This window comes from Cryptomeria japonica, chromosome 4 (genome assembly GCF_030272615.1).
Source record: "Cryptomeria japonica chromosome 4, Sugi_1.0, whole genome shotgun sequence".
Taxonomy (NCBI): Eukaryota; Viridiplantae; Streptophyta; class Pinopsida; order Cupressales; family Cupressaceae; genus Cryptomeria; species Cryptomeria japonica.
Window position 1 is genome coordinate 472,105,858 of NC_081408.1, and position 26,475 is coordinate 472,132,332.

The 26,475-nt window shown below is 39.0% G+C and overlaps 1 protein-coding gene across 3 annotated transcripts in view; it reads right to left on the reverse strand.

The window, feature by feature from the left end:
- LOC131066721 (uncharacterized) overlaps positions 1-26,475 on the reverse strand; it is a 151,883-nt gene that overhangs the window by 85,153 nt on the left and 40,255 nt on the right. The window lies entirely within an intron of this gene.

The window sequence follows — 26,475 nt, forward strand, 5'->3', positions numbered from 1 at the left end:
TCAAGTAACATACGAAGTTGTGTGATTAGTGATAGTTGCTTATTGAAATAGCTGACCCTCTAGAACCACTGCCAAATTATATATGCATATAAGCATAGTTTAAAAATTGGTCTCTTTATCAAACTACTGTTCTGATAGGAATCCGATGAACTGATTTGAAGAGAAAACTGCTCACACATGTTTAATAATCTTACAAAAACATTTCTAGGTTTTGTTCTTCATTCCTTCCCCTTTCCAGAACATCTTGAAGTTCTAAAATTGGATAAGGGGTGAAAACTACTCACACATGTTTAATAATCTTGCAAATACATTTCTGGGTTTTGTGCTTCATTTTTTCCCCTTTCCGGAACATTTTGAAGTTATAAATTTGGATAAGGGGTGAAAACTGCTCACACGTGTTTAAGAATCTTGCAAAAAAGTTTTTGGGTTTTGTTCTTCATTCTTTCCCCTTTCCGGAACATCTTGAAGTTCTAAATTTGGGTAAGGGGTTGTAGAGGGTAAATATGCCGCGTTAAATAATACTTTGTTATGTTTATTTTTAAATAAATGGCAATGTAATGTTTCTGGAGAGGTTAGTGGGTAGTTGCTGATGGTTGGTAACTTAGCCAACCGCCAAGTGGTATATATATGTCATATTGTATCAGGATTTGGATCATTTGTTGTAAAAATTACATGCTGGAAATAAAGATATATCATTTTGCGATATGTTGTTATAAGTTCTATATGTTGTGTTGTTCATGTGTTGTACATTTCTTGTTTACTTCTGGATGTTAAAGAACATATCCCATAGGGAGTAAACATTTTGGTACCGTTGCTGATATGAACTTGGAGATCAATATGGTGGCAGGCGGTAGGCACACATAATGGGCCAACCATTCCAACAGCAATTACTTGCTGTGTTGCATGGGTACCCGAACCCAACCCCCTAGAACGCAAACCGAAGACTGGTACGCGTCTCCCGCACTGGAGACCCGTTAGGAGACGTCTCTACACATAGGAGACTCCACGTCAATGAACTCTCCCGTCTCCACCCTAAATAACAAGCGCAAAAGTCAAAAAGTTTGATGCGATGCATGGGCAGAAGTAAAAACCACCGATGTGAGCTCTATTTTCAGACATTTGTATGAAATTTTGATTTGACTCATTTCACATTTGTGTACTTAAATTTCAAAGTTAATGTTAATTCTTGTTTTGAAAGTTCAATGTCATTATATTTTCAGATTTTCTATAAATTATTAAATTATATTTTAAAAAAATTTGGCGTCTCCAAGTACCCCCATCTCCTATTTTGAAAAAATAGTCGTACTGGTACCAGTACCAGTCTCCAGCGTCTCTGAATACCCCCCTACCCATGCAACCTTGATTACTTGTAACCATAGAAACGGGACTCGCCCAGACTCGGTGAGTCCAAGTACGAGTCAGGCCCGGCGAGTCCCAGGGGCTCGGACTCGGACTCGTCCGAGTCTGGCAAGTAGTAAACTCACCAGACTCACCAAGTTGGCGAGTTTGGCCCAAACTCGCCAAACTCAGCGAGTCCTGAGCCCCAGACTCGGCCGGCGTCAAGCCAAAGAAAAACACCAAAAAAAAATTATTTTGCAATGTTTTTTAAGTCCATAATTATCTTCTATCTCTAAAAGTGACTTTCATTTCATTCACTTGCAAAAAAAGGAGTAAAGTGAGTTGGGAAGAAAAACAAGGGTGCATAGAAGAAAAACCAGCAAGGAGGAAGCTCAAGTTTTCTTCAATTTGTCACATTGGAGCTGCATTGTGTTTCGATTTGGTGCATCAAGAGTCGGATAGGAAGACTTTGCAGCTCATTTCAAGCTTGTTGTAAGAGGTACGATTGTTTTTTTGAAGATTAGTTTGTTTCTTGTATGCAAAAAATCCATTTTCTATTCATTTTTTTTGAAAGTTTTACATTTTCTTTCAAAATCTTTTGTATGTTTGTATGTAGCATGTAGTATGTAGTTGTAGTGTTGTACTATGTAGAGTTTGTAAATTTCTTTTTTTTTAAAAGTAGGGTTTGACAATCCCTACTTTAGTTTTTTTGAATGTATGTAATATGTATTAATTTTATTTTGTATTTGTAATGTTTTATTGCAGCAAACTTCACTTTATTATTTGCCTCAACTTCAAGTTTCACAAAACTATCCTAAAATGTCTACTTCAGCTTCTAGACCCCCCATTAGAAAGGACCCTGTTTGGAAATATCATGAGGATTTTCCAAGGCAAGGAAAGGGGCAAACAAAATGTATGTTTTGCAAAACAATATTCCATGGAGGTATATATAGGCTGAAATACCATATTGTTGGTGTGCATGGACATGATGCCGAACCATGCCTAAAAGCAGTCCCTGAGGCTGTACGTGAATGTTATGTAATGGTTGAGGAGATTGAAAGGAAAAAGAAACAAAAGGAGGATCGAGCGGCCATTGGGAGAGAAACAGTTTTAGGAAGAGGGACACAGTTAGGTTGTGTTGGAGGCCCTTCTTCCTTACCTCCATATCGTCCCACTCAGTTTGCTACTGTTGGTGCTTCTGTTTCTGCTTTTGCTTCTATAAGTGGCAGTGCCACCGCCACTTCTCATGCTCCTAGCACTAGTAGTTGTAGTGGGAGTGCTACCATTGGACCTAGGATTCATAAATCTAGGTTGGAATCCTTCTTTGTGCCTCGCACTACTCCTGGGTCCCAACCGTCGCTTGAGGGCATGGGTTGGAACAAGGAGGTCCATGATGCTGCTAAAATGGCAGTTGGCGGGTTTTGGAGCTACAGTTGTATTCCATTCTTTGTAGCCAGGTGAATGTTTTACTAACTTTTATGTTTGATAACTTTGATTGTTTTAATTTTTATACTTAACTTGTCTCATTGAATTTTTATACTTAACTTATCTCATTGGGTTTCTTTGCGACAGGTCTCCTTATTGGCAACAAATGGTTGATGCCATTACTATATGCGGGGCGGGGTTCAAAGCCCCTAGTGAGAGTAATTTGAGGGGACCCATTTTGTCTCAAATGGTGGATGATGTGAAGAAGGATTTAGATGAACAACGCCAGATATGGAACACTAAAGGTTGCACCATCATGACTAATGGTTGGACGGATAGGAGAAATAGAACTCTCCTTAATTTTCTTGTTTCTTCTACAGGTGATTGATTAATTTTAGTTTCATATAGTCTTTAATTTTTTATTTTTTATCTAATGGTTTATTGAATGACCATTGACCTAGCTTTATTTTTTTATTTCAGGGGGCATCGTTTTCATCAAGTCCATTGATGCCTTCGCCCATTGCAAGAATGCCACCTACCTATGTGAGCAAATAGAAGAGTTGATTGAAGATGTAGGTGAGGAGAACGTGGTACATGTGGTGACCGACAATGCAGCAAATTATGTTGTTGCGGGTAAACTTTTGATTACAAAACTAATTTTGTTTGCAAATTAATTACTATCTTGTAGTTTGTACCTCCATTAATTACAATTTACAATGCAACAAATTATGTTGCTGCAGGTAGACTATTGATGGAGAGGCACCCATCTATAGTTTGGACTCCATGTGCTGCTCATTGCATTGACCTCATGTTGGAGGATATTGGAAAAATCCCATGGGTCAAGAGATGTGTAGAAAGGGCAAGAAATGTCTGCAAATTTGTACATAATCATTCATGGGTGTTGGCTCTTATGAGACAATACACAGAGCAGAAGGAGTTAGCTCATCCAAGAATCACAAGATTTGCAACAAACTTCCTCACATTGCAGTCCATGCTTAGGTCTAAGTCTGCCTTGAGACGTATGATTGTTGGTGAGGAGTGGTCTTCCTCATCCTATGCTACCACCCTTGCAGGGAAAGATATGGCAGATTGCATTTTTGATGAGCAAGGCTTTTGGGTCCCTTGTGATGAGATAGTGAAGGTAATTTTTTTATAAATTCTACAATTTAACTTCATGTGTTATAACTTATTATATGTATTCTCTTATTTGCTCATTTTTCTAAATTACACAATATTTTCAATTTTGCAGTTTGTTAAGCCCTTGGTGGTTTTGTTGCGAGTTGCAGATGGAGATAAGCCCACAATGGGCTATATATATGAGGGCATGGATAGGGCGAAGGAGGCCATCAGATTCGTCTATGGAGGAGATGAGAGCAAGTATGGTCCCATTTGGGAGATCATTGATAGGAGATGGCATCATCAGCTTCATAGGCCCATCCATGCGGCAGCCTATTATCTAAATCCGGCATTCCTTTTTATCCCTTCTTTCAAGGCTGATGTGGAGGTCCTTAATGGGCTATATGCAATCATGGAGAAGATGGGACCTGCTGGTACTTCTCAGATAGACCTTTTTTGAGAGCTACAGTTGTTCTCAGATGCACAAGGGGAGACCTTCTCTCGTCAAGTCGCCAAACACGGTAGGACAACTATGATGCCAAGTAAAAATAAATTGTAAAGCTTAATTTTAGTTTTATTCAATACTATATTGTAACTTGTTAAATGACTTCATGAGTGAGACTGATTTTATTTATTTTTCTCATTTCAAACTCAAATCATTGGTGGAACTTTTTTGGCCCAGAGACACCAAATATTCAGAAGTTGGCCATTCGCATCTTGAGCCAACCATGCAGCACATCAAGTTGTGAGCGCAATTGGAGTATGTTTGAGCACATACACTCGAAGAGGCGCAATAGATTATCTGTGGAGAAGATGAATGATCTCGTCTTTGTTCACTACAACCTCCGCCTGAGAATGAGAAAGAATGCAATAGTTGACATGTCTCCTATCATTCTAGATGAGGTTGATCTTGAAGCAGAGTGGACCAATGAGAATCAAACAGCTCCTGGGACTCCTACAGCTGTATTTAGTGATGATGACATTGATTGGATCGGCCACGTAGATATAGAGGTTGAGGCTGTAGCCATGGCAAAGGAGGAGCAGAGAGCACGAGCAGAGACAGGAAATACTGAGACTCGGAGTGACACAGTTGTTCCTAATGTTGGTGAGCATGACACAGCTGTTCCTGATGTTGGTGAGCATGACACAGCTGTTCCTGATGTTGGTGAGCATGGCATGGTGTCACGGGGAGCAACTATGGCTGTTGAATCATCCAGGACCTACTTTAAACGCCTTCGCAGGCTGTATTTAGTGATGATGACATTGATTGGATCGGCCAGGTAGATATAGAGGTTGAGGCTGTAGCCATGGCAAAGGAGGAGCAGAGAGCACGAGCAGAGACAGGAAATACTGAGACTCGGAGTGACACAGTTGTTCCTAATGTTGGTGAGCATGACACAGCTATTCCTGATGTTGGTGAGCATGACACAGTTGTTCCTGATGTTGGTGAGCATGGCATGGTTTCATGGGGAGCAACTATGGCTGCTGAATCATCCAGGACCTACTTTAAACGCCTTCGCAGGGGGCCAGGGCGAGAGGGTGCACGGCCCTCTGAGCCATAGGCTTGTACACTTGTTGTTGTATTTAGTATTTACTATTTACCTTTGGTATTTGTATGAAACATTTGATGATGCTCATATGATGACATGGATTTTTTATTCCATGAGTTTTGTAATATTGTATACATTTGACAATATTTATATATCTATGTTTGTTATTTTCTTCAACTACAATTTGTGTTTATGCTTATGTGATTGATGTATACTTGTGTATGTAATCAAATGAGCTGAGTTTAATGATGTTTTTGTGTCTTTAAGGTGTATTCAATAAAGGGTGTCTGAAACAAGTTTTAAATCTTTAAAAATCTCTAAATTTCTTGATTTTTTCACTTTCCCAAGTCCAGCCGAGTCTGGAGCCGAGTCTGATGCCGAGTCCCGAGTTCGAGTCCGAGTCGGCCTTGCCGAGTCTAAGCCGAGCCCGAGTCCCATTTCTTTGCTTGAAACCAAAAGTGGCACCCAAGAAGAAGTGACATAGGCGGAAGTACGAGAAGAACAATTGACGAAAGACTTGGTAGATCTGTGGGAGGTTTTGGTCGCTCAGTACATGCAGAAGGAAGCTCGAGAGAGAGCAGTCCCTAAAGGCACAATGCAAGGCGAACTCACAGTGAACACTACCATCTTTGATCTTCTCGGAAGTGTTCCAAGGTTGTTGGCACGGAATCTGATTAAACTGCAAGACCGACGAGAGGAAAGCAATCAAGAATAGTGTCGGCAACAGATACTACAATGATACAAAGAGAAGACCCGTAGGGAGGGAGAGAAGTGGAATACGAGCAGACGTCATACACCCGACAATTAATGCCCCTACGTCCAAACAAAGACCGATGTACCAAAAACACTCAGGAAGAGGGAGAAACATCCATACAGAGATCTCTTCGCCTAAAAGAACAAAGTGAAAGGAGACGACAGTTAAAATAAATCCTTTAAGTTTCAGAGAGTCTAGTGAGAAGTAGGAGTAGGAGTGTGAGTAGAAGCCATAGTCAAGAGAGGCAAAGACCACATATGTGGAACAAGTTGGTAGAGGTTGTGAGGAACCTACCACTTCCAGATGTCAACATAGCCCTATGTTGATGTCTTAAGGTAGAAAGAAACAAGGATACCCATCTTCAACACCAAGGAGATATTCATTAAGCAAAGATACATGCATTCCAAGCTAGGAAGAAAGATGCCTGAATAGGCTTCGTTTCTTTAAGCAAGAAAGAGATAATTGTAAAAAAGATATCTTGCAACAAGTGTAAAGGGATCCTTTTGAGGGATGTGACTGGTCTTCTCAATGGTTCAACAACTAGACCTTGAAGTCATACCTTAGGGATTGGACATCCAACTAAGTAGTTATCTTTCATCATGAAGGTTCATTTAGTTATCAACCCGGGGCGTATACTTGAAATGGGTCTGCAAGGTATATGCACTAGAAAGACTAAAACAGTCACCTTTCCTATTGCTGGAAATGAAATGTTGCTGAAGGAAAATGCTGAAAGCAAATAACTAAAATGCTTGAAAGGAAAACTAACTAACTTCTAAGCAACAACTAGGAAAGACAAGACTTTATCCATGATCAACAAACAAGGTTCTACTCAGTTTGTGGTGGTAGTAGGAACAATCATAGGGGTTATTCCAATGGCTGCAGGAACAGTCTGTGATCAAGATAATGCTACGTACAGAATGAAAAAGTAACTCATAAAAGAAATCAAGGGAATACTTACTAAGTGGGCCCCCTTAGTAAGCATCCAAACAACTGAATCAAATGCCTGGAACTTAAATTATCATCTTTATTAATCCAAAAGTACTTGATAACATAACAACATATTGCTGGAAGTCTGTCTCTCAAGTTCTCAACTAAGCTAGAACTATATTACAAACGCTGAAACTATTCTTTTTTCAACCACCATACAAGAGAAGATGGGAGATTATTTAAAGCATGAAATTCCTAACTAACTAGCATACCACTCCCAAAGTTCAAGAAGGATGCTTTTATTGAACAAGGAGAAAAAGAAGGTGAAGTTACAAGTGCTGAGAATCAATCAAAGTCTACTGGAACAGCAGAGAGAGAATCTAACATAACCTCTGTCCTAAATTTACTCCTACAGCAAAGGAAATCATTAAGTCTTCAGATAAGTCATAATGAACCATCCTCAACCGCTAGTTGACTCTTTCAATGACAATCCTTGCTATCTCTTTTACCAGCCAGCAACTCTATGATCTTTATTGCTGAGCATCTTGGACTGGTTCAATATTCTTCTTTAGTCCTGCAGGAAATTGTTAACGTCCACAAATATAGGCCTATTTATCCCTATTAGAGTAACATTCAAAATCTACATGCAACATTACCATGGATATTCCTCATAGCATAATAACCTATTATATTGCATCAAAAAGGAACATACATCAAACGAGTTCATGTCATATGACCATATTATCAAAACATATAAAGTCTTATCACTTAGCAAAGGTTCTAAACTCAAAAGACATATCTAGACTCCTAATGTCCCAGTAATGACACATAAACATGGATAAAATAGAGCCATTCTTTTGGCTCATCATTCCCCCCAACCTAAGGTTTTGTTGGTCCTCCAGAAAAAGATGAAGATGCTACATTCCTTCCTCTTGCCTGAATCCTGTAATCAATGACTTGAGTTTGTCATGAGCCTCCTGTAACAAGGCTCCAATAAAATCCCTTATTCTTCTCAAGTTTGTCCCATCTAGATTTCTCTGCTGAATCATCAAATGTATTGGCAAATCTGTTGCAGTCTGGTATTGGCCATAGAAGCATAGGAGGTTGAAAGAGTAATGGAAGCCAATTATTCGTTTTTGTTCAACCCAACTGGAGGTACCACAAAGTTCTCTTCAAGGCTGCATAGTAATTCTGTAAAGAGTGTGGTTTTGCCGTCTTTAATTCCTCTGTAAGACTGTTCCACCTTCTTGCTATGTGACCCAGAGTTGACTATGCCTCAGAGGACCTCATTTCTTCAAACTCCTTGTATGCTTCTTCCCTTAGAGCCAACATTTTGGGGCTATAGTCAGGATTATACAACACTCTCTACCAATCATAATAAAGTTTCCTGGGATTATCACTCTCTGCTCTTATTGGCAAAGGAATTTTGAGTTCTTCCTCTTGATAGGTCTTAGCTTCTTCACCTATTGCATTTCATTCTGAATCCAGGACACTAGTGCTCTCAGATGTATGTCACCAAAATATAATAGAGGGTTCCATTCTCTATCATGAGGCACTGCATAGTTGTGCAAATAAAACTCACAAAGTTTCTGATTACAGCAAGAGAGTCTTGATAAACCTGATAAAATTCTTGTGCAGTTCCCAAGGAGTGATCCCGATCTGAAATAATCCTAGACATTTTAAAAGTGAGAAAACGTTCCTTTAAATACATTGCATACACCCTAGGTGGTGATCTACACTGAAGGATGCTGGTCACCACAGTGTCTATTTTCCCCTTAAGAGCGACAATTTCCTCATCCCTCTTGATTTCTTTCTGTAGTTGATACTTCTCATTTTCCCATTCTGCTTCCTTGTCCAACATGTCCCGATATAGATCTAATGCAACTGACATCCAAGAAAAAGGAGTAGGCCTATGCCTAACTACTCGAAGTTTCTCTTTTCCTTTCCTTTTCCTCTGTTCCACAGTTAACTGTTCTTGCTATGCTACTTGTGCATTCACTGGTTCTTGTGCAGGAGTTTCTTTTTGTCCCATTTCATCTTCCTGTTCTCCTACAGAGGTTGCTTCTTGTTCTGCTATAGGAGTTTGTTGTATTCCTTCCTGCTCTGGTTCCTTTTCAGCGGCAGGAGTTTGCTTTTCTGTTGCAGGAACTTTCTCTTGTCCTGTCATGGAAGCAGTTGTTGCGGGAACTGCGTCTTGATCCTGTTCAATTACTCTGTCTACTGCTTTTGCTAAATCATCTAACCCACCCAGCCTTACTTCATCATAATATTGCTCTTCCTGGGCTTCTTGTTGTTCTTCAGTGCTTTGCTCCTCCTCAGAAGTCTACTCCTTATAAGGGCTTCCACTCATCTCCTCCTCCTGCTCGACTTCCTCCTCTTTTCTCTCAAACTCGAGGGTTTAAGTAGCTGAGTTTGAAGAATCAATTTGGATAAGTCCTCCAGATTTCACATTTGAATTTTTCTTGGGCTTTCCTCTAAGCCTATGGCTTCTTCTTTGAGGCATAGTTGGAGCACTCCTATGGGTTTTGGTAGGTTTAGATTTCTTTGTAGTTTCTTTGAACCGAAAAGCTACTGAAGGAGATTTTGTGACAACAACCTCCTTTCTATTTTTAAGAGATTTTGCAACTTTCTGCTTTCTCTTTTCAAGGGTTGAAGTTTCTTCTTCTAATTCATCCTCAAGTTTCCTTTTTACACCTTTAACACTTGAGGGCCCTTTTCATTTCTCTAAATTCTGTTTAAACCTCTGCCTCTGCTTTAATCTCTCAAGGCTTTTTGTACTAGGGCCTTCCTCAACGGTCTCAGTTGACTTTTTCATCTTTACCCCTTTAGGGCTTGGGGTTTCCTCTTCTATCCGAACCTTAACTGACTCAACTGCCTTACCTTTTCCCTTACAAGTAAAAGCCCTAGTTTTCCTAAAAATTTCCGCTGGAACATTTCTACCGGTGGCTGCAGTAGTCGGCTCAACATTGCTAGGGGTTACCTCCATTGCAAGAAACTCTACAGCAGGAACATCCTTAGAGCTTGAGGCTCCAGAAGCAATTTTCCTTTTCTTTTTATAAACCCTAGTCTCTCTTTTAGAAACCCTTTGCTAACCCCTATAATCTTCTGCCCTAAATTCCCGAATTGAGACAAATTCCTCCCAAGATAACTGATAAACATCCCTCAATGACCGTTCAACTAACAATTTAATTAAACAATGGTGAGAGACTGAATTTGACCTACCTTTTTTGTTGATTGTAACTAAGTCTATATATGGGCTCGGATTGCCTTAAGGCAACATCCGAACCCATTTAGGTATGGGCCCTATCCTAAAGGGTAACGTGACCCCAAGTCTAAGCCCAGTCCTATTCCTCACGCCATCCTAAATACACACACCACAATAACTACATTGGCGCCAAAAGAAAGGAGGCCGACTTGCAAATAATAAAGGTGAAGATGCATATAAATAAAGATACTTTGCAAAAGACAAATCACTCATTCATTTCAAGTCAAGTGAATTAGCTCTGCCTGAAAAGGTGCGAATTCACAAGGAGGGGCGAAATTGTTCAGACTTGTGCGAAATTGTCCAAGAGGGCATAGGCTGTTTTGGTACTGACTTGAAGAACTTAGAAGTGCAGATCTGTCATACAAAAGGGATCAGATCTAGCAAGGAAGCTAAGTATTGTGCTTGTGATTTTAAAGTGAGAATATATAATCTGACCTATGGTCTTTAATGCTGGGTTTTTCCTCCTTGGAGGTTTTCCCAGGGTATGTGTGTTTGTCTCTTGTTTACTTCCTCCATTTCTGAGTTTACTAAATTATGTGTTACTAAAATGTTACAAATCTGATTAACAGACTAGGGCATAATTAAAGGACATAAAACTGATTACTAATCTAGGGCACAAAATTACATTTTTGAGTTTTAGTGGCCATGAACACTAGAAGGTTATACGACACATTTGGGACATTCATCCTAATTTCATGCCTAAGATGGCTGAGCAACTTAAAGTGAATTGAGTGCAAATAGGACTGCCTCCCTTCACAGGTCAAATGTTTAATTTTGTGAACAGCTACCGCCATCCATTTGTCTTGTAAAGAGGTTCTTCTGGCCCCTTGCTTGTCAACAATCAGTGCACGATCACCAGGTCTTGTGAATTCTGCTCTAGCACTCTTGGCATCCTTCGATTTTGGGTACTTCTCTCCTTCAACTGGCAAACCTGTCACTTCTACAATCCTTTCTTAGTGGCCAAAACTCTCAGACCTTTAACATTTGCTTCACCATTAGAAAATGTCATGGCAAACTCGGTGGCTATATCTTCATTAAAATCATCCAGCTTCATAAAATAATTCAACCATCCACTTTGAACAAATTCTTGACCACATACTTGGTCTTGCAAAACGGAGGTATGGACCGTACGTTCGTGTCTTATCAAAGAACCCCCCATTATGTTCTTTCAGCTCAAGTTATGCAATACCCTGCAACCCTCTGTTTCAACTTCTTACCAGCGTCTCTTGTAGCTCACAATCTCTGTCTTTCAAAGAAAACCATGTTTTTGCTTTGCAAACCTGAGTGTTTACTACCTTTCTAGACGAAAATGGCAAAAAACTGGCAACTAAAAGGTGACAAGACAGTGTAATTATGGCTCATAAAGGCGGAAGGACAACCCAGAAAGACAACTCATGCAAAGTTTCAAAAATGTGTATTTCACAAATTAAAATGTCACTATCACTTTATTCACTTAACTCAGATTGGATTTTTATTAAAAGCGACATAATGACATTTTAAGCACACATTAAAAACAAGGTATTGATGACCTGGAACGTGGGAAAGTCAAATCATACATGGGAATATCAAATCACACTGCACTCCCCCCCAACCAAAAGTGTGCCAGGTGTCCTCACATGGCACAAGAGAAATTATAGGAAGGCTATGTGGAATATACATTGCAATAATGATGCAGCTAATGAATGTATCTAAAAAAAACAAATAAAGCATTAATGTGTGACGTACCTGGAGTGATGCGGCTGCATGCAAGTTTTAGTCCTCTTTAGCTCACCTATAGTTAACTTAATGGAAGTGCTGGAAAAGTGGTTGCATGTGGAGTGAGATGGAGTGGAACAGAAGATAGGAAGGTGAAATGGAGTGGAGTACGGAATTTATTATGGAGAAATGACCTCCAAAAGCATGGAAGTATTTAATATGAACTGTCATGGTTGGCTAGTCAGAAGGAAGGGCTGAGAACCCACCTTCATCGGTTGTAGGAAACCCGAAGGTTAAAGCTACAGGAAAATCGAAGGTTGAAGCAAACTGATGCAGGAACTCTGCTTCGGATGAGGGCTTGTGATAAAACTTCAACCCATGCCCGTTGACTAGCAATTTGAATCTTACAAGATCAATTGTTGTGAGCTGAACAGCTCCATTCTCAAATACCTATGATACCTCATATGGGCCCAACCATCTTGTGTGAAGTTTGCCCAGATTGTCTTTGTATTGTGAATCATATAGGAGAGCCCAATCTCCTGATTGAAATTTCTTGTCCTTAATGTACTTATAATGCCATCTGATTTGTTGGTTTTGCAAGATTTCTGTGTTTTGTAGGGCTGTTGTCCTGATTTCATCTAACTCATTTAGTTGCATGATCTTTGCTTGTTGTGTGGCAGTGATATTCATACCCAACTCAACTGTTGTTCTAAGAGTTTTATGCTCAAATTCAATGGGCATCATTGCTTTCTTCCCATATAGCATCTCAAAAGGAGTGAACCCTGTTGTTGTCTTCCAAGATGTCCTATATGCCCAAACTGCTTCCGACAATCTAGCTGCCCAATCTTTCCTATGGAGATCTACAGTTTTGGTCAAGATGCTTTCAATGTCCCTATTGGTTGTCTCTGCTTGACCATTATCTTGAGGATGGTATGGTGTAAATTTTCGATGCCTAATATTGTATTCATTTACTAATGTTGTAACAAGTGTAGATGTGAACTGTGCTTCTTGGTCTGTGACAATTTCTCTAGGAACTCCATATCTTGTGAAGATTTCTTCATACAGAAACTCGGCAACCTTGTTATCGCATGTGTCATTGCCTCAGCTTCTACCCATTTAGTGACATAATCAATACAAACCAGAATGTAAGACTTACCGTTAGAAGGTGGATCAATTGGTCCTACAAAATCAAGGCCCCACTTGTCAAATAGTGTTACCACCACTTGAGAATGCAAGGGCATTTCATCTGATCTGGTTGGTCTGCCCATCCACTGGCATCTATCACATTTACTTGTATACCTGGCTGCATCTTTATGAAGTGTTGGCCAATAATATTCTATGTTAAGTATTTTGATAGCTGTTCTTTTTGCTGCAAAATGTCCACCACAAGGTTCATCATGACATGCATGCAGTATGTCATAAGTCTCATCTTCTCTCCCACATCTTCTCATGACTTGGTCTGGACCTGTGTAAAATAAGCATCATGTTGTCCATGTGAATTTGAAACTCTTCTCAACAAGTAGTTTCCTTTCTTTTGGAGAAAAATGAGAGGGTACCTTTTGAGCAACTAAATAGTTGGCTATATCAGCATACCATGGTGTATGAACAGCAATGGAGAATAAATGCTCATCTGGAAATGAATCATCCATAACCGGTGAATCCTGATTTGTTGTTAATCTTGGAAGAAAATCTGCAACTACATTTGCCTTTCATGGTTTGTCTATAATAGTGATATCAAACTCCTGCATCAAGAGGATCCATTTGGCCAACCTTCCTGAGATTGAAGGTTTGTTCATGAGATATTTGATTGCTACATGGTCAGTATGAACAAAGACTTTGTACCCAGTTATATAATGTCTGAACTTATTGAGGGCATAGATGACTGCTAACATTTCCTTTTCTGTTACTGTGTACTTAAATTTAGCGCCCTGCAAGTTTTTGCTAACAAAATAAATTGCACGCTCCACTGTTGTTTCTTTTTGTCCTAAGACAGCTCCAATTGCATAATCAGATGCATCAGTGTGTATATGGAATGGAAGTTCCCAATTAGGACCTTGAAGCACTGGTGCATGAGTTAATGCTTCCTTTAACTCAGAGAATGCTTTGCTACATGATTATGTCCACTGGAATTCTGCATCTTTAGTGAGGAGTGTATACAATGGTGCTGCGATTTTACTGAAACATTTGATGAATCTCCTGTAATAGCCTACATGGCCTAGAAAACTCCTTACATCCTTTTGTTTTTCAGGTATGCAGTTAGAAATAACTTCAATTTTTGTTGGGTCCACTTGAATTCCTTTGTGAGAAAGATAGTGGCCAAGGACAACACCTTCCTGCATCATCATGAAGCACTTCTCACTGTTTAAAGAATAGTTATGGTCTTCAAACCTTTGCAACGTCTTCTCTAGTTACTTAATGCTTCTTCAAAAGTTCCACCATAGGTAGTGAAGTTGTCCATGTATATCTCCATACAATCATTAGAAATATCTGAGAACATGCTTATGACTGCCCTTTGGAAAGTAGTTGGGGCATTACATAAGCCAAATGGAAGCACAGAGTAGGCATGAGTCCCCCATGGGCATGTGAATGTTGTCTTCTCCTGGTCCTCAGGTGCTATTCTTATTTGGTTATATCCACTAAAACCATCTCAGAATGAGAGATATTTCTTTCCTGCTAAGGAGTCCAACACTTGGTCAATGAAAGGTAGAGGGAAGTGATCTTTCTTGGTTGCAACATTAAGCTCCCTATAATCTACACAAACCCTCCACTTTCCATTTTTCTTAGGAACAATAACCAGAGGTGACACCCATTCACTGTCAAATATAGGATATATGAATCCTGCATTTAGTAATTTCTGCAGTTCTTGCTTAACTATTTCCCTTAATGTAGGGTTGATTCTTCTCTGAGGTTGCCTCACTAGTTTACAATCTTCTTTGATGTAGATTCAGTGCGTGCACAACTTAGGATGTAAACCTTTCATATCTGTGTAGTCCCATGCAAATGCTTCCTTATGAGACATTAGTACTCTTGTTAGAGACATGGTTTGATCTTGAGTGAGTTTACTATTAACATTCAACCATTTATCTGGAGTCACTTCAACTTGCTTAATCAATTCTATTATAGATGCTGCAGGAAAGTGTGGTACTTGTATTTCATGCAGCAGCAGTGTATGTAGTAGGTCTGTGGCTGCAGGAGATCCTGCAGCAGAAGCTGGCAGTAACAGTTGTAAGGGACATGTATTTTTTGCATTAGTCTTCAGTTTGATCAGGGACTCCATGTTGATTTTGCAAGATATTGGAGAGCACATCCTCCTCTTCTTGAAGCTGCAGGAAGGGGTCCCTTCTTATCATCATCAACTGTTGTATTGTATTGACTTCATCAGACTCTTCCTCTATATCTGGCCAAACGGGTTGCTCTTGCTCAAGTTGAGGTTGTACAGGTGGGTATAGTGCAAGCTTTTTAGTTTTCATCCCATCTGAGATGGTCATGTCCCCTGACCTACATCATATGAAGGCATCCGTTGTGGCTAACCAAGGTCTACCCAAAATGATAGGGTACCCCCCTAGAGTTGCTTTAGGTGAGAGGATAACAAAGTCAGCTGGATATTGCCAAGAATCCAGTGTTACAATAAGGTCTTCCACCATACCGTCTGGTTTAACAGTAGAACTGTCTGCAAGCTGCAGGACAGTAGGTGTAGATCTTAGGTTAGTGATGTTGAGCTTCTGCATCACATCCTTTGTCATGACATTTATTGCTGCCCCAAGGTCAATAAGAGCATCCTGAACTTGAACTCCATTAATGACTATTCCCACAACAGGACTTCCTAGGTCTGAATACTTAGGGACAAAAAGTTTTCCTAGCATAATATCTGCTAACTGGCCTACAACATGGACCGTCTATGGGTCTTTCCTCCTTCATGCCTTCTTCAAAAAAGCTTCTTTAATTGCTTTTCCATAGATTGGAACATCTTTTATTGCTTGAAACAAATGAATCTTAACACACACGTTCTTTAGTTGGTCCACAACATCAAACATAGGCTCTTCTTTTTGTTTTGTTGGCTCTACTTCCAATCTTTGAGGAAATGGAGGTGTAGTGTCTGATTCTTGTTGCACCGGCCTTGATGGAATAGGTGGAGCTGTCTCACTTTGCTGAATGGGGTCTTCTACATGCATCTCAATTATCACTGGAGGCGAAGGTGTAGGAAGAGTTGTTCCTGACCTTAAGTGGATGTCACTAATACTAACAACATAGGCAGGGTATTGGTTTGGATCAGTAGCATAAACCTAATGTTGTTGTGGTTGTTTACTGTTAGGATTGGGCATAGGCTGAGCTGGCAACTGAGGTAGGTTTAGGTGGAGTAGTAGCATTTTGATTAAGTGGTGGCATTAGAGCTTGTTGTTGGGGTTGTTGAGGAGGTTGCAGGAAACCGGTGGACTGATTTGGCCATTGTTGTCCTCTCCATTGAGGTGTTTGTTGCCAGTTTCCTTGAGGTGGTTGCCAACCTCCTTGAATTTGCTACCAAGGAGGGGGAGAGTTTAGATAATTGGTCCATGCATTTTGGGGGCTATTCCAATTTTGCTGAGGAAAATTCCCATAATGTGATGGATAAGGATTTTGCCACTGATTATTAGGATTATATGAATTTGAATAAAGACCATTAAAGGATAATGGATCAGGTGGCATAGTTTGTCATGAAGCCCATGGTCTCCTTTGTGCAACATAGAAGATTGGTCCTCCACCCTTTCAACAAGTTTGAACTCTAATGGAGCATGTTGGTTTTCAATATTTGCTACCATCTTGCACCTGCAGTCTCTCTTCTTTTGCCTACAGTGAGGGCAATATTCAGCTAACATTGCCTCTACCTCCTCGTGCTTTTTCTTTGCTTGAAGTGTGTCCAGCTGTGTGGCCGTGTTGTTGATAATATCTTGCTTGAAGTCAAACAGTAAGTGATTAATTTCCATCCTTGAAACTCCATTGGCAAAGACTTCTCCTTGGTAGCTTGATAACCTCTTCCTTTCTTTACAACTGCTCGGGAGTAGCTCTAGCATATCGTCTTAATATCATCCCAAGGAACTTGAGTGATGTCTCCTCTTCCTATCAGGTCCAGGGCATCAATACAATTGTCATTGATCCCTCTGAGGAAAAGCAACTTTTGAGACTCTTGGTTAAGAGAGTGGTCTGAATTTTTCTTTAGACAGAACAAGAACCTTGAGATGTAGTCCTCCAAATTTTCATCTTCCTTTTGCTGCATCTTGAAGATGTCATCTCCCCTATTACCACTTCTACAGTATTCTTTGTATTTCTCAAGAAATTTGGTTTGCATAGCTTCCCAACTGTCAACAGCATCTCTCCCCAAACTCATAAACCATCTCAGGGCTCCTTTCAAAGTAGCAGGAAACAACTTGAGTCTATGAGCATCAGTGGTGTAATCATAGCTTCGACAGACAATGTCGAATTTGAACAAAAAGGTATCTAGGTCCTCTGTTACAAGCCCATAAAACTTATGGAGAACTAAAGCAGGGATATTCTTGAGGTTGTTATTATCATGTCGGTCGGTGATAGGGAATTCAAAGGTAGCTTGGTTAGGTTGATTTTGTGCAGCAGCGGCCATCCTCGCTTGATAAAGTATCAAAGCAAATGGGTGTTCTTGGTCAGCTGGCTCCTCAATGTTGGCAAATAACTCAGCTAAAGGGTTTATATCTTGGTCTCCATCTTCAAATAGATTATAATCTTGCTCAAAATGATTGTCAAGATAAGGGTTGTTAGGAAGAAACCTCTCTAGAACGTCTCCTCTCCTAGGCATACAGTAGTATTCAGAAGTAGTTATAGGTCATTACTTCTACGAAGATAAATGGAAACAGAACTTTTAACTACTGAAAACAAAGTACAATTATCAATAACTGTAAAGACTTCTAGTTTGACACCATCCTCGGCAACGGCGCCAAAAATGACTGGTCTTCTGAATGGTTCAACAACTAGACCTTGAAGTCATACCTTAGGGATTGGAGATCCAACTAAGTAGTTATCTTTCATCATGAAGGTCCATTTAGTTATCAACCTAGGGCGTATACTTGAAATGGGTCTGCAAGGTATATGCACTAGAAAGACTCAAGCAGTCACCTTTCCTATTGCTGGAAATGAAATGTTGCTGAAGGAAAATGCTGAAAGCAAATAACTGAAATGCTTGAAAGGAAAACTAACTAACTTCTAAGCAACAACTAGGAAAGACGGGACTTTATCCATGATCAACAAACAGGGTTCTACTCAGTTTGTAGTGGTTCCAGGAACAATCACAAGAGTTATTCTAGTGGTTGCAGGAATAGTCTGTGATCAAGATAATGCTGAGTACAGAATGAAAAAGTAACTCATAAAAGAAATCAAGGGAATACTCACTAAGTGGGCCCCCTTAGTAAGCATCCAAACAACTAAATCAAATGCCTGGAACTTAAAGTATCATCTTTATTAATCCAAAAGTACTTGATAACATAACATATTTACTGGAAGTCTGTCTCTCAACTAAGCTAGAACTGTATTACAAACGCTGAAACTATTCTTTTTTCAACCACCGTACAAGAGAAGGTATGAGATTATTTAAAGCGTGAAATTCCTAACTAACTAGCATACCACTCCCAAAGTTCAAGGAGGTTGCTTTTATTGAACAAGGAGAAAAAGAAGGTGAAGTTACAAGTGCTAAGAATCAGTCAAAGTCTGTTGGAACAGCAGAGAGAGAATCTAGTGTAACCTATGTCCTAAATTTACTCCTATAGCAAAGGAAATCATTAAGTCTTCAAATAAGTCATAATGAACTATCTTCAACCGCTAGTTGACTCTTTCAATGACAATCCTTGCTATCTCTTTTACCGGCCAGCAACTCTATGATCTTTATTGCTGAGCATCTTGGACTGGTTCAACATTCTTTTTTAGTCCTGTGTGAAATTGTTAACATGCACAAATATAGGCCTATTTATCCCTATTAGAGTAACATTCAAAATCTACATGCAACATTACCATGGATATTCTCCATAGCATAATTACCTATTATATTGCATCAAAAAGGAACATACATCAAATGAGTTCATGTCATATGACCATATTATCAAAACATATAAAGTCTTATCACTTAGCAAAGGTTCTGAACTCAAAAGACATATCTAGACTCCTAATGTCCCAGTAATGACACATAAACATGGATAAAATAGAGCCATTCTTTTGGCTCATCAGGATGCATGATTGACAAAGGAGGAAGAGATCTTTGCATAAAGATATCTACCTCCAAGAGTAGAGGGAATCCTTAATAAAGATAACATCTTGGAAGGAGAAATGGAGTAAGAATACACACCCTCTCCAATATTTAGGAAAAAGTGGATTCTTAGTGAAGGACTGCACACATTCACTAAGGATAAATTATTTATAAAAGACAAACCATTTAAAGGAAGAATAGGTCCTAAACAAGGAACACACATGTACTCGCATGAACGATAATTCTATACAAGAAATGACATCAAATTATGAAAAGATGCAACTCAACAAAGGAAAAGTAAATCCTTAGAAAGAAAGAATGAATGATTGAAAGGCCATTATTGCCCCCCAAGCGTGGAGACAAGAATAACAATGCTATTATGCTGCTACCTAAGCATGATTGCACCTGAAATTGTACCACCATGAATGACAAAGAGCCCCCAATAAATAAGCTAATAATGTCACATAGTGAGGAGCAACATACTAGAACTTAAATGCTATTTGGAAGGAATAAGATGGGTGTCCAACTTATTGTCATCCGGTATTTGAATGATACCAGTTACAAAAGTTGTTGAATTTTATCCACTAAATCATGACATTCATTAGTGGAATGGCCATGGATTTGATGATACTTGCAAAAAGAAAAAATGTTTTGATTTTTCTTACGATTCTTTCTTTGATTTTTTAAAGCGAGAGTAATCAAGTTGGCTTTAAGAAGCTCATACAAGATACTCTCTTGTTGTGATGAGAAGTTGTAAGAAGACCTGGATGTATTAGACAATGGAGGAGGGGATGCCGACAAAGGAGGACTTGGGAAACCTAAACCTTCTTTGAAAAAGTGTGATGTAGATTTCTCATAACTGTCAAAACTTTGTTCCACACATCCTAAACCATGTCCATTGTATCCATGTGTAGAATCAAATATATGTGTTGAAATGTCTAGAGGAGAGAGTTCATTCTTAGTGTCAAAGTCTAAAGCGCCCCCATCATCATCAAGACATGTGTTGGAAGAAGAGGTGGGTATTGATTTAGAAGAAGCTTGGATAAATGGCACACAAGGCTCCTTCAAGGCTTCATTCTTAGATTGAGGGTTCTTATACCCATTGAAGGAGGGTGTAAAGTTTAATGTACCCCAATTCCTTGCCAAGGAAGCGTCATTGATAGGAGATTGTGTTGTTGAAGGAATCATAGTATTAAAGGGGAAAATGCATCCCATTTAATCATGAATGAAATTATAAGGATTAGGATCAGGCTTAATTGTATGAAGTTCATTGTTATATATGAATTTGATTGTACGATGAGGGTAGAAGAAACTGCTTTCATAGCATGAATCCACGGTCTACCTAGAAGAAGGTTATAATTAAGATGATTGGGCATGACATGAAAAGGAGTAGGTAAAGTCATGGGTCCTCCTTTGATAGTTAATATGACTATAACGACTCTCTAAGAACATTATCAAATCCACGAACACAAGAAGATCAGGTTGAATAGAAGAATAATCCCAATTTATCCTATCCAATAAGTCAACACAGCAATTGTTAAGTGCTGACCCATTATCAATTAACGTACCTTTTACGTTTTGTTCATAAATGCAAGGAATAATCATAAGTGGACCATTTCTAATTTTAACCTCTATAGAAGGCAATTCATCTTGTGAGAATATAATATCATTTGGTTTAGAAGAAGGATGAGGAACCACCCTTTGTAAGGCTTCTTGGATCAACTTATGGTATGAAGGTGAAGTTTGAATCAAGTCCCAAAGGGAAATCTTAGCTAAGATATCATGGAGTTTCTCAACAAGATTAGGTTCCTTATCAACATGCTTCTTAGGATGAGGAGGGAAGGAAAGGAAGTGAGAAGAACACTGGAATCTTGCTTCTTGTTTCTAAAGTTAGGGACTTCAATACCATATTTTTGTGCTAGTTGCCTTTCCATAGCACCTCTTTCACATATGTATTTTGCAACTTTTAGCATATTGGGAGTTTTCTTGGACCTAGGCTTCTCATAACTAGAAACATGAATGGTATTGACTTGATTAGTTTCTTTGTTCTCCAAGGATACATCTTTAGAAGGGAGAGAATCAAGGCAATTGCTAATGATTTCATCCTCTTGATCCAAGGTATCTTTATGGGTAAGCAAGCTTTAGGAGGAGGACAAACATAACTCATTAATGCTTCATCTCTAGTGAGAAATTCATTGAAATGAAAAGAGGTTATGGTATCACAAGGAAAGGTAGTGCCAATATCATCCACTTGCACCAAATGATCCTCATGGGGGAGGTACATTTTAGGAGAAAGATAAACATCAATCTTCAAATAATAATCCTTAAGAGAGAGGGTTTTGTAAGAATTGTTCATAACCTCTTCTTGCACCAATGTGCACTCACTGGTAGGACCAAATTTGGGAGAGGATAAATCAATGTCCATCAACACTTTTTCTCTAGGAGAGGTACAATGTATGGAAGGTAAAGTAACATTGACGAAAGTGTTTATGATATCATCCTCTTCCTCTAAGATACTCTCATGGGAGAGGCACGTTTTAGGGGAAAGATCAACATTATTCATCAAAACATCATCCTTAGAAGGGAGAGTTTTGAAAGAAGTGCTAATGATCTCTTTTTGCACTAAAATGTCCTTGTTGGTAGGAGGATCATTAGGAGAGGGATAGAGTGAAATAAGGGAGGCTAAGCCATTATCACATCAATGAAATAAATGCATCGTGGAACTAACCAAATGACAACAATTTTCTTTTTCAAATGATAACATATGCAAAATGCATGATAAAAAAGAGATAAAAATGTGACTTTTATGATTTTTTTACTAATGCAAGTACATAAACCATGAATAAATGCAGCTTAATCTGAAAATTGTATATAAATCAAATCTGAAAATGAAAATCAGAAGCATAAGACATGTCGGGTTCATCAAAATGTAATTGATGGAAAATTAGGGTTTCACAAGTTATGCTTTGAAAACTAGGAAATGATCTAACCTTCACATGCATCACATTAAAAGCAGGATGAACTCAATAGATCCAACCTCAATTCTATTAGGAAGAAGGTTAAATACCGATTGAAGTCTTATTCCCCTTTTGTTTGAGTTGAAAATGTAATTAAAAAAGATGTAAACAGAATGCCAAATCTAAGGTAAGAAAGTACATTCATGAACTAGCAACTTGGACTAATTATGCTAACTGATAGAGAAACAGAAACTTCACAACAAGTATAGAAGTGGGTAGGGAATTTGACTGTGTACTTGTGACTAAAATCTATGCTGATCTGGCAAGACCAGGGTGCCCAACGCCTTGGTCTTTTGAGCTACTATCGAGAAATTGGCAACCTGAAGTTGTCTGGGATCTATCTGCAAAATCTGGTGAAAAATACTAAGGACAGGGGCACCCCCCGACGCCCTGGTCCCAAAAAATCAGGTCCAAATTCTGGGATTGGGTTTGTGCTAGCTTCTTGATGTTATTTTGGGTCTCCCGACTCTGTCAAGTACCTGTAGCTACACACAAGAGGAAAGAAAAGAGGTTGTGGATTGGGGTTTGCCTTAGGTCAAACCCCAGATTTGGAATTAACCCTAATTTGAATAGAAATGGAATTGAAAGTGTGCCTTATGAGCGCAAAGGCAAGACTTGGAATTGAAATGCTTCAATGTAGGTGATCATACCTTCAATAGGTGATGCAATGTTCTTAGGGTAAGTCCTCCATGTGTTGATGCAATAACATGATAAATCACATAAAATCCATCATGAAATCATAGATAAAACATAAGTTGAAGATGCCTTGATGTAGCTTGTTGCTCCTTGAATCAGATTTTCTCTTTAGGAAGAAGAATTGGTTTTGAATTGGCGATAATGTTAGCATAAGATAAGATGATGAAAATGAATTAAGAGGGATGCCTTGTATAGGAATTTCAAAATTAAAATCACCATTAGGCCGGCTTAGATTTGATATGTATTCGCACAGAGCGGGACATGAATTAGATAGGACCACCAAATTATCCTCCTGAAATTCGGTCAAAAAAGTGCCGGACCAAGGCGAATCCCAAGTTTTTTTACTCAGTGAAGTTTTAATGCCTTGGTGCATTCTTTTCTTTTTAGGTTTTTTTTTGCATCTTTTCATCTTTTGGTACTTCCCCATCGCTTGACTCTAAGCCCAATGGATGGATGAAGGCACATAGAGCATTGGGATTCTACTACCTTCGCCCATTTCAAATAATGGCCAAAGGTAGTTCCCCAATCAGAGCCAATGTTATCCTCAACTTTAACATTAGGTAAAATTGAGGTAACCCCACAAATTTTTGGCCAATTTGTGGAATTCAAGCTCTATGCACGCTTTTCGAGATGTTTTTGTCATCACAAGCATGATTATCTCTTGGTTTTCCCATTTTTTCATTAAGTGTGAATCCTAGCTGCAAATTGGGATCATAAACCCGATTTACACCAAATGAGAGCTCTAGGTGTCAATCGGGTTTATAAACCCGATTTACAACTCTTTATCACCTTTTTGCATCAAAGTGCAAATCGGATTTGTAAACCCCAAAAAAGCACCTTGATAAGTGCCAATCGGGTTTACAAACCCGATTTGCATGTATTTATGGCACTCGAAGATATTAAATGTATACTCTTTTAATTTGATTTGGAGTCTTTCACTTGGTTTTTAATCCATTTCCTCTACATTTTGACCTCATCATGTCATTTTGAGCTATCCAAGGTTGTGGAGGAGAGGATTCATCTTGGATTTCACAAGGGTTTTCCCTGTTATTTTCGGGTAAGTTTCTTTTTGTTCTTTTGATGCATTGTATTGGGTTTTTGAAACCCTTGATTCTTGATCATTCTTATTTCTAATAGAATGATCTGAGTGCTTTTCTTTTCATTCAATGCATAACCATATCGTGGTGCCATTCGGGTTTATTGGCCCGAACAACATCACGTTTGTGGTGTTGCTTGGATCAATTCACTCGAGCGGCAATGTCCCCTTCTTAGTGAGCACCTAAGTTCAAAGGAATAGCCTATCATTTGATCCTCGTAGGCTAGTATGGTGGATTAGATGGTCCATTTTGGGCACTCATGAGCTCTTCAAGAGGCAATTGGTAGTGATTATTCTCTCCAGTTCATTGGTTCATTTGGTGGTGGCGATATTCAGGAGTTTACGGCTTCATTTGCATGAACTTACTATTTATAGTAAGTCAGTGGGTTGATAGAGGTGGACCTTACTAATTTTAATAAGGCATTTAGATGGACAGGTTATTCAGTGGATAAGCCGGCGATGTCAGTAGAATTGATAAATGCCATTTATTTTTGGAGTTATAATATTATAATTATTATTAAAGTAATACTTTAATAATAATTATTATTAGTGGTGAGTTAATAATGGCATAACATTAATAATTATATTGACTATGTTTTGAAGGAGATATTAAATATTCTTCTAAGTCAATATGATTATTTATTAATGATTGGGCACCCACTTTTGAGACATATATTAAACATTTAATGTTTGATATAATTTAAAATTATAAAATAGGCCAATTGTTGGAAATCAAGCCATGTGAAGGAGGGTATAAATAGCACTCAAAAAGCATTGTATTTCATTCTATGTTATTTGCTTTTGTTGCTTGTGGAATTTGGAGGGAAAACCAGGGTTTTATGCTGTTATCACTTTGGAGAGCATAGCTGCTTCGAAGTTGTGCAGTCTGAGGTTGTGAGATACCCGCTGAAGATTGCTTGTAATTGATTGGTTCCATTCAAGAATCAACATTGTGCATATTGGTGAAAGATTTCAAAGGTTTAACAAGGGTTTGATGTGCTGCTACAGTATCCGTGAACAGTGACGCTACCGTACCCATGAACAGTAATTGCTACAGTACCTTCCTCTTGGCACGTGGGGTTTATATCAAGCAATGATTAAAGTTTGTCAAGTGCAGATGGCATACTTATTGGAGAATATTTATTGAGGACTTTGATTACTAGTTTGCACTTCCAAAATTTGCTATCATAACAGTTTTCAAACCTATAGTCATTGACATTGAAATCCGGGTATGAAAGTATTGCATGCCAACTATTTGTAATAATGCCTATGCATTTTCAATCATTGTAATCAGTTTAAAATGCTGCAATAAAAGAGTTTGGAGCTAAATATGATTTGTTTGTTAAAATACTTCCTTGTTGTAGGTGTTATTTGAATAGGTAGGTTGCTTGCCAAGTGTTTTCATTAATGTCCCTTGGTTGTAGGTGCACATCAGCGATCTTATTGCATTTTATATACCTTGTATTACATCCTAAATTCATTTCAGTCATTTGCATACGTTCATTTAAGTCCATTGAATGCATACTATCATTATCTTCATTGAAATAACAAAAAGAATCACCAATCAGCAAGTTCAAATTTTGCAAGGCAAGTGTTTGACAAAATTCCTAAGGGTAGAAATCAGTAATTTGAGGGCAGAATTAGCAAGAGACATTTCAGTGGTATCAGAGCGCTGTATCCTGCCAGCCTATTGGGAAAGTCAGAGTTTATTTTTCAGTTTGTCTTGACCAACATTCTTCTAACATCAATCCCTTTAGATTGTTGAAAGATGAGGTCTATGCAAGAGCCTATGATGGATCTGAAGAAGACTTATGAGAATTATGACAGAACTTTGACAAAGTTGATCCATCATCCAAAAGTACTAGAACCTATTCCTGCTGTTGGTGTTGGAAATAAGCCACACCCGGACCGACAATGGGCTGGTCCAAGAGGGGCCAGTAGCTCAGTGGTAGAGCACTCCAGTAGCGTATGGAAGGTCCTAGGTTCGAGTCCTAGCTGATCCATGTCTCAACATGGTATCAGAGCTAGGTCCAGGCTAGGAGCCCCAAGCACATGAGAGGTGTGGCTTAAGGGGGGATGTTGGTGTTGGAAATAAGCCACACCCGGACCGACGATGGGCTGGTCCAAGAGGGGCCAGTAGCTCAATGGTAGAGCACTCCAGCAGCGTATGGGAGGTCCTAGGTTCGAGTCCTAGCTGGTCCATGTCTCAACACCTGCAAAAGAAAGAAGAAAAAACAATACGGTGGATAGTCTAACCAGCTCAAAGGGTGACAAAGAGTTGGGCAAAATGTTGTATACTGCAAGAGAGAAACTTGGACACTTGTTTCTTTCAAAAGATGCTCTACTCACCCCATCT